The sequence below is a fragment of the Notolabrus celidotus genome, chromosome 23 (assembly GCF_009762535.1).
Source record: "Notolabrus celidotus isolate fNotCel1 chromosome 23, fNotCel1.pri, whole genome shotgun sequence".
Classification (NCBI taxonomy): domain Eukaryota; kingdom Metazoa; phylum Chordata; class Actinopteri; order Labriformes; family Labridae; genus Notolabrus; species Notolabrus celidotus.
In genome coordinates, this window is record NC_048294.1 from 2,475,359 (window position 1) to 2,484,802 (window position 9,444).

Here is a 9,444-nt window from a genome sequence, read left to right on the forward strand (position 1 = left end):
TAAAAAAAAACATATTTCTTTTTGATATAGATTCCTAATTAAGTTACATTTTCAAGATACCTCTGATTAGTAAAGTCATTTTGACTTAGTCAAAGCCACCTTACCTCAGTTGATTAATAATACCAAAAGGTAGTGATAGAAAATATATATTTTTAGAATTTATTTATTCATTTTTTCCAAAGTGAGTTTGCAAATTAACTCTTATATTAAAATATATATGCTTATATATATTTAATGTGTATATGGTTACTTTAATATAAACTGCACACTGTCCTGTTTGCTGAATGCTGATTGGCTAATAATGTCTAGGGGGCGGGGCTTAGCGGAGACGGCCGGTGTGTGGAAAATGACGCAGAGTAACGTGCGTCAGAGCGTCAGGTGGAAGAGGATTATCAGTAACGTTGAAGAGTTTTTAAGTTCCCAGCTGGGACTGGTCTTCAGCCCTCAGGTTATTCCAGCCCAGGTGGAGGGGAACCAGGAGGACTCTGGACTGGACTGGGCTGTTTGGGGTGTTAGCTGCAGCAGCTAGCTGAGCTCGGAGACCATGAGGGACAGAGATGGTCCCACTCAGGTAACTGGTCTAGAGTCTGACCGCTTACTCTTCCAGCTCTGAGGACTTCATTCTGGGACTGCTGCTGTGTGTTTGTGACTTTTGAGAGAGGGAGACCAGCAGCTAGCTCAACTCCAAGACCCCTGAGTGAGACTGAAGATAACAGGTGCATGTCCTCCAGCTTCAAGGTGGACTACAGGGCTACTGTGAGTACTCGGTGTTTACACATGTGATCTGGATTCATCTATCAGGCCTGAAATGTGTGTTTTTTTTTAATTGAATTTATTTTGTAAATTTTTATTTGCAGCTTGTGTGAGTTTGAATGTGCTATAAGGTTGTTAAATATCACTAAAAAATACTATAAAACTATATTATTATTCATTATCAAAAACCTGTATTTAAATTAAGGTACATTAACCGTGCCAGATCTAAGCGGCAACCTCCAATCTTAAGATATGAAGCCAATGCGGAAGTTTTAAAAACTGCAGTTCATCAAGTGTCCACTAGAGGCTGCAGAAACACCAGAAACCACATACACACCCATTCAAAGAAGACAGTCTTTACAGCAGAAATAAACATGTTTACAGCCTGGTTCAAAAAACAGTTTAGGTCTGAGTAGATAGCTTCTCTATCCACATACTGTACGGGGTGTGAATTTTTCTTATAACTCAAAGATATTAAACTTAAGAGTTTTGCCCAAATAAGGGCATGCCTGACTTGATTGACAGGTGGGTGGGGGCCTCTTTACCTCACACTAGTTCAACATTCCCAATATGGCACGTCCGCCAATGATCAGCTTCAAAACAGCCCTTCAGAAACAGATGGCTAGCGTCACGGATACTTTGTCCATTTATTATGCAGTCTATGGTGAGATATAATAAAATGTTAAATTGTTAGTACATTGAATTCATCAAAGTGAAGGTTTAAAAATAGTCTAATATTTAGTCTAAAAAGAGTGTGTTTCAGGCAATGCAGTGAAGATATGTGTCTTTGTAATAAAAAAAAATTTAAAAAGGGGGAAACTAATAATGAAAATGTATGATAATAGTAATTATTATAATTATAAGAATATTTTGGGGGTATAGTTATAACAATAGTAAAGACAATTATATTAATGATGATATTCAGCATTACCATAATCAATGAATGAAGTCTGAGATTATTAAAAAATTACAACCAAAACAAATAAATGAATAGATATATAAAGAAAGGATAAACGAAGACAGTAATAAACGAAACATGAATATGATCAGTAATGATATTAATTTTTAATAATTTTTTAATTAAGTTATAATCTCTCTCTCTCTCTCTCTTTATATATATATATATGTCATTTCATACTGATTGAAAATAAGATGATAGATGTTGATCATGAAATTACAACAAAATGAATAACAAAATTAAATCAATCAATAAAAAAATATATTATTAAAAAAAATAAAAGAAAGTTGTAGGGTGCCGTTGCCTAGCGGTCTATGCCCGCCTCCCATATGCAGATGCTTTAGCCCTCTTCTCAGAGGTTGTAGGTTCGATTTTAGCCATGACCATTTACTGCACGTCATCCCCCACTCTCCACTCCCCACATTTCCTGTCTCTCTTCAGCTGTCCTGTCCATTAAAGGTGACATATCATGCAAAATTGACTTTTTAATGGTTCTCTACCTGAAATCTGTGTCCCTGTCTACAAACCCCCCGAGAATGAAAAGAATCCATTCTGCCCCTGTTTTGATTTCTCCACCTTTCTGTAAATGTGTGTGAAACGAGCCGTTTCAGACTTCCGTGTTTTTGTTACGTAACAACAATATCCGGTCTGTCACAGAGTCAGAGCTCGGAGCTTGTTCAGCCCATAGACTGTATAAAATAATACTGAATCCCTCCTCCGTTTTTCATTACCTGCACACATGTGTGCTAACAAGGAGCTTAGGAGGGAGGCATGCTAGTTGTAGGCTGTCTTAATAAACACAAAGGTCGGTTTTACTCCCCACGTCTGCAGATTTGAAGATCTAGTGGATGATTTTTATTTATCATGGATAAGTGCTAGCGCTAGTTAGCATAGCCACATAGCTACATGTTCGTAGCTGTGTACCAAGACACACGTCTACATACTGATAAATAAAACAACAAGAAACACTAAATCTGTGACCAATCGTTCAGAAAGGTCCTGCTACAGGCGCCTCTCCGTCAGGATCAGATTCTGGATCAGATTCAGAGGGTTGAAGTAACGCGATCTCTGAGCAGCCGTGTATATTCAGCCAACATGTAAACATTAGATCAACGTGCTGGAGAGCTGAGGCACATCCACTTCCTGAGGGGGCGTGGTCAGAGGGAAAACAGAGTGTTCTGATGAGGAATGAAGAAGAGGACTTTTCAGGCAGACCAAAATCTGATTTCAAAGTGTTTTTTTGAGCATAAACTTTAAAGACATGTTTTGGGGACCTCTTAGACCAATATATATTGATGAAAAAAGCGTGATATGTCCCCTTTAAAGGTGAACATGCCCAAAAAACATAACTTTAAAAAAAAAGAAAAGAAAGATAATTATTTTGACCTCAATATCATTAATAATCACCGTCATCATCATAACAACAACACACCTGGTGGAAGTCCCAGGTTATAGTACACATACCCCATTTACAGATTATTCTATTTATTACAAGCAATTAAGGTCCTTTTATTGACTTGTGGTAACTTCAAATAAGCTTGACTTATCAGGTAAATGTTGTTAAATGAAGTCAAATAATATATATATATATATTTTAAATAAGACAAAGACACTTGCCTGTCTGACATCTACCTCCTCGTAGATGTTACAGGCATTAAAAATGACAACAGAGTCATTGATAGCTTTCGCTAATCAGTCCAGATCGTCATCACAACAACTCACGTGAGATCTTCAACATCAAACTGACTTCGTCCACTAAACCCTATTTTTACACAACCTCAGGAAACCGTCACAACACATTCCTCAAACATACCAAGACACCCTTTTCTGACTCCTTGGCCCCTCTTGTCCCCTCAGATGTCCCGACCTTCGCTCCGGACCTTCAAACAACCTCCTCCCCCCCCCCACCCAAAAAAAAGCTTACGAGTGAGGAGTGAGTCTCGAGGGCGAGGCGGAGGGAGGAAGAGGAGCGTGAGACTGAAAGGGCGGACGTCCACCTCCTTATTCTGAAGGGACTTTTAAAGGAAACGACTCCCGACATTGCAGAGAACAGTAAGTGTGAAGTCGCAAGAAACCCTCACACGTCTTCAAGGTCACACACACACACACACACACACACTGAGTCACACACGGTCCCTAAATGTCAAGGAGAGGCTCCTGACATCTAAGCCTGGAAGCGCTCGTCCACTTCCTGTTTGCGACAGGACGCCTCACAGGTCAAGGACAGTAAAGAAGACAAAAACGCCCTCTTGTCGTATTTTTTTGAACACATCACCATCATTACTGTAAGTGTGGGAGCTCTAATTCTGTCCTGTCTCACACACCCCCCCCGAAACAATGCCAGTCTTTGTTCAAGCTACATGTGTGTGTGCGTGGAAATGTGTGTGTGTGTGTGTGGCCCTCGTCCCACTTCCACTCCTGCTCACGCTGGGTGCGATTTTCCCCAAACAGTGGGATGTTATGATTACAAATTAGCATGAGTGCTAATAAGATTTGGGGCTGTAAATAGGGGGGACTTTTATTTAGCCTCGTTAAGGAGCGTCGGTGGGGGCTGGCTCGTTAAAGGCAGCCCTTAACGACCTCTGAGGCAGACAGTAAAAACAGTGATGAAGTCAAATGAAGTGTGTGTTATTGCCTTCATGGTTTGTGGTAATCTGCTGGAGATGTGTGTTTTTGTTTTTTTTTTGTCTGTGAAATGTTTATTTGTTTGTTTTCTGGGTTCCACTGATGTTTGTATTTGCTTGAACCCACATTTCACTCTGAATTACTCAATGTGTTTGTTTATGTGCCCTTTGTGCGCCCATTGTTTGTGTGTTTTTTTGTTTGTTCCCAGAGCTTTCTGGTGGTCACAGTTGCACAATATCCCTCTGTATTGTTGTGAGAAACAACAGATAGTAAAGTGAGTTTCGTACTGTGATGATTGCTCTATAAATCTAAGTGCACACACTTGGATTTTTCAGAGCAGCTCATTGTTCATTGTCTGCTTTCAGAGCCGGGGCTGCCGGGTCACTGTTGCGTCCTGGACCCGGGTCCTCGAAAGACACGGGACCAAGCTGGGTTGTGGTGTTGTTTGGCGCAGCAGAGTTTGTGTTGGTGATTCGTCTGAGGGCAGTTTGACTTTTGACTTCTGAGCTGCAGTCCAGACCGCATAGGTCCTTCAGATCTGCAGGAGACCTTTACAGGAGTGTGTTTTCTAAAGGAGGCAAAGAAAAAGGCACGCTTTGCCCGGTTTGAAGACCACTTGTGTGTTGTGCATTGCATGTTACAGCACTCATTTCTCTGCAGACGTTGTACTAGAAGTTAGCGGCACAACACTGCGTTTAGTTTTTCTGAAATAACCATTTCAGTCATGGCTCTGTTCTGGGCCGTTACCACGACAACCAACAAAACAACAATCAATGTTTGAATGAATGAAGAACTTCTCCTCTTGTCTCTCCTCTCTCCCACTCACACACTCTACACCTCTCCTGATGCCTTCACTGACTGTCAACACTGTAGTAATTAAGAGCATCTACACTGAACATGTTTAACAACAGTAGAGCTGTTACAGTGTTATATATGTGTTATAACTTTTCTCCTGATATCGTGTCACCACTACAACTGGATAATGCTAGCATGACAGTTGTGAGTACTAACAGCAGCCATGTTTGTTTGTGTTTTTAACTTTCACTATGATAATGTTTTGGTGAGGACCGGTTTTGAATCAGTCACGATCATATGGTCGAGAATCAGCGGCGCTTGTGCATGTGAGCGGGGGGGAGGCGTCGTTTTGGAGGAGCTCTGAGGGAGGAGGGGAGGGGTTAGACGCAGTCATGAGGAAAAGCTACATTCAAATTCATGCTAGTTTTCCAAGACTGCCAACCCCAGCTTTAAGCGGCACTGTCAATCGTTCCAGGAACGTTTCCACGCACACACACATGTAACTTGAACAAAGACTGGCATTGTTTCGGGGGGTGAGACAGGACAGAATTAGAGCTCCCACACTTACAGTAATGATGGTGATGTGTTCAAAAAAATAGGAAATAAAAGGATGCCATATTGTATCAAATTTCCCAGTTGATCCCCGTAGTGTGTGTCTTATCTTTTCGATTTTGAGAAAATAAATGACCTCACAAATCCACCTGCTGAAAGTAGGAGGACGGTCACTCTTCCAATTCAAGAGAATGAGACTTCAGAGTGAGTTCCCCCAGATTGCACCCCAAAAAGACCCAGAAAAGGACACGGTGTGATAGTTTGACCTGTAAGCTCTGAATATACATCAAATATTGCAGACCAGAATGTTTTGAGGTTTGGACATGACCAAAAGGTGTGAATAAGACCGGCTGGAGCTTGTTTGCATCTGTCACATGTAGGGCTAACACCAGGGAAGATTCTGGAAAGCTTGACCTTTGACATATGGAGGCGGTGAACAATTTTAAACTGAATGGATGTTTTCATTTTGTTTTGGTGAAACCTGACTTCCTGTCCCGCTCCATCTGCTCTGTTGAGATTGATGCGTCGTGCTCCGGCGTCCGGCACAAATAGAAGTCTTGCGTCTCTGATCCGGTGGACTCCGACCTGCTGGATCAGAGACGCACCTGGAACGCAACCGAGCGGATCCAGTGGAAGTTAACACATTGAGTAGAATAGAAACCTATCAGATCCAGTGCTGTGATGGACCAGACACCGATTTTGATCCATGAAAAGCCAAGGCAGGGAGAGCAGCAGCAAAGACAACCAGGGATACAGAACAGAGCGAGGATCAGTGACAATACATACGACACTTGTAAGATCAGACACAACAGAAAGGAGGAGTTGGGTGGAGGTGGGTTTGCGGGGGGAGCAGCAAGAGAAGGCAGGATGAAGCACTTTGACTAGAACACACGTTTTGCTGTTTTGACTGTGCTTCTCTGCAGAACTTTGGACCACTACGTCTTTAATAACCGTCTCGTATACCGCCCAACGTTAAACCCGTCCACAGGGTCACAGTTTTTATTGATAGCCCTCGATGCCAGCAGCAGCCCAGGACCACCATGAGTCCCTGAACCCGTTTGCGTGTATTCACTGGGAGTTAGTAGATGATCAGATTGTGCTTCTTCGACTCTCTAACTGGTTTCTGTCTGGGGAGAAATGGTGCCAACAAGGAGAAGAAGAGCTCCTCATGATGTGGTTAGCTTCCCAGCATTCAAGTGTGTGTGTGTGTGTGCTTCAGCGTGTGTGTGTGTGTGTGTGCGTGGTCTCCCCATAAAACATTAGAAGCCTGCTGAAAGTCGACAGGCCTTCGGAAAGCGGCGAATAGACGACGTTGGAAAACAGTTTCCAGCCTCTAATGACTCCAAATCCATTTATTTCACTCCTTACTCTGTTCACACGTATCATCCTCTCTTTTTCTTCTTTCTCTCACTCTCTCCAGTCTGATTTTCTTCTTATAACTCTAAGTGTAATCCCTAAAGCTGGTGCACTAAAAGTTAAATCAATGTATGTTTAAACTCATACATGTTCAGCTCCATGACGTCATATCCTGCTGAACGTTACCTGGACTCTCTCTGTCTTTTCTTTCCCTCTACATTATTTCTCTTTCTTTTTTTGCATCCTCCAGTTAATGCATACACACACTCACACACACACTCACACACACACAGTCTCACATCCTTCCACTCACCTCTATAAGCGAGCAGGAAAGAGAGAGCTTTGGACGTCAGAGAGGAAACAACCCAAACATTACTCCAATATGTTTTTATTGCTGCGATTATTAGATCCATTTTCACCCAGTTCACCGCTCCTTTCCTCTGACTCTGATTGAATGGAGGCTGACGACGTGTGTGTGTGTGTGTGTGCGTGCGTGTGTGTGTGTGTGTGTACTCTAACCTTTAATCATCGAATCTCATTCGCATCTGCTTAATGACATTTGTGCGTTGCGTGTTCAAAGGCGTCTGCTACAATAGAGCTATACATCGCTGCTAATTCAGCTCCACAGCTCGGCTCATTTTCCACCACTTAACATTCAAGCTATTTCCCTGACTTCAGCGTAGGCCTAGTCTACTCTAATCTGTTGACCTACTCCGTGTGTGTGTAAGTGTGTGTAAGTGTGTGTGTGTGTGTAAGACAGGAGGGTAGAAGCATGTATTTTTCCACTTGCAAAGGTGCTGCAGTGCGGTTTCCATCATGCTTCCCTTCAAATGAAGCCTCCAAATGATGCCTTGATGACTGTTACCCCTTCTCGACCAAGGCAGTTTCAAGGCCGGTTCAAAGCCGGTTCAAAGCCAGTTCAAAGCCGGTTCAAAGCCGGCGCTCAATTGAAAAACAGTTTTTCGTGTTTTCACTGTGAGTGAACAAGATCGCGAATACAAGCGGCCGAAATGAGCTTTCTCGGCAGGGTGTCTGGGCTCAGCCTTAGAGAGAGGGTCAGGAGCTCAGACATCTGGGAGAGGCTCAAAGTAGAGCTGCTGCTCCTCCAGATCGAGAGGAGCCAGATGAGGTGGTCTCCCTTGTGAGGTGTTTCGGGCGTGTCCGTCTAGGAGGAAGCCAAGAGGAAGACCCAGGACACGCTGGGGGGGATTACATCTCTCAGCTGGCCAGGGAACGCCTCGTATCCTCCCAGAAGAGCTGGTGGAAGTAGCCAGGGAGAGGAGTGGGGCTTCCCTGCTGAGATTGCTGCCCCCGCGACCTGGACCCGGATATCCGACTCCCAGCCGGGAAAACCGGTTCCAGAGCGGCTCCAACTCTTTGTTGGTCTAGAACCGCGAACCACTTACGTCAGGGGCAAGGTTGCCTTCATGAAAAACACAAACCAAATGTGTTTCCGCCATTGTCCTGCAGAAAAAAAATCCAGGATCCAGTGGAAGACTAGAATAGAAACTTCAGATCCGGTGCTGTGACGGATCGGAGATGGACCGGACACGGATCTGGTGGAATTTGGCCGTGAGGCGGGGAAAGCACACCTCCCCTCTCTTTCATGTGCATACATGAAAAGCCTTGGTAGGGAGAGCAGCAGCAAAGACAGGTACAGAACAGAGCTGGCATCAGATCTGGTGCTATGATGGAATTGGAGACGGACTGGACAAGGATCTTGTGGAATTTGTCCGTAAACCACCTTGCTACCTTGCTACAAACATTCGCAACCCGCTGAAAATGGCTCCACCACCCACTTTTGGGTCCTGATTGAGAACCAGGGGTGTGCAGTTTGGCAAAATACAGACCCAAAATCCCAAATCCCGCACAAATATGAAGAGAAGGAGTGAAAACACACCATGGGAACAGCTTCTCCTTCATTACGACGAGGCTTTGAATCCATATGAAGGTGTGGCTGCCGCTGCATGTACGCACCAGTTACATTACATGGACCACTGTGGGTTTGAAACCTCCTACTGTGACTGTTATGAATCTAACACATGTGGCACACACACACACACACACACACACACACACACACACACACACACACACACACACACACACACACACACACACACACAGGATGTTTCACATACTTTATTAATCTAAGGTTTTATGGTAAATGTAGACTGGATTCATGCAGCCTTTGGTACGGTTATAGAGAGTGTGTGTGTGTGTGTGTGTAACGTCTGAGGTGACCACACACACTCCCACACACACACACACACACACAGCTCTCCTGCTGTTTTAGGAGCCGTGGTTTGATCGAGCAGACCGAGGCCTCTCACTGGTTGTTGGCAGGCGTCCAGCAGCCAATCACAGACCTCCGCCAATTAGTGAGAAAGAGCTAAAGGTATAAG

The 9,444-nt window shown here is 43.7% G+C and overlaps 1 long non-coding RNA gene across 3 annotated transcripts in view; it reads left to right on the top strand.

The window, feature by feature from the left end:
- Positions 1-577: 577 nt before the first annotated feature.
- Positions 578-9,444, top strand: part of LOC117807513 — a 154,321-nt gene continuing 145,454 nt past the window's right edge. For 2 of the 3 annotated variants that reach the window (XR_004629983.1, XR_004629982.1), the window contains exons 1-2: positions 578-756; positions 3,569-3,763. This is a non-coding gene — a long non-coding RNA (uncharacterized LOC117807513). Of the gene's footprint in view, positions 757-3,568; positions 4,611-4,701; positions 4,832-9,444 lie in introns of those variants that run through there. The other variant, XR_004629981.1, reaches the window with a different exon arrangement.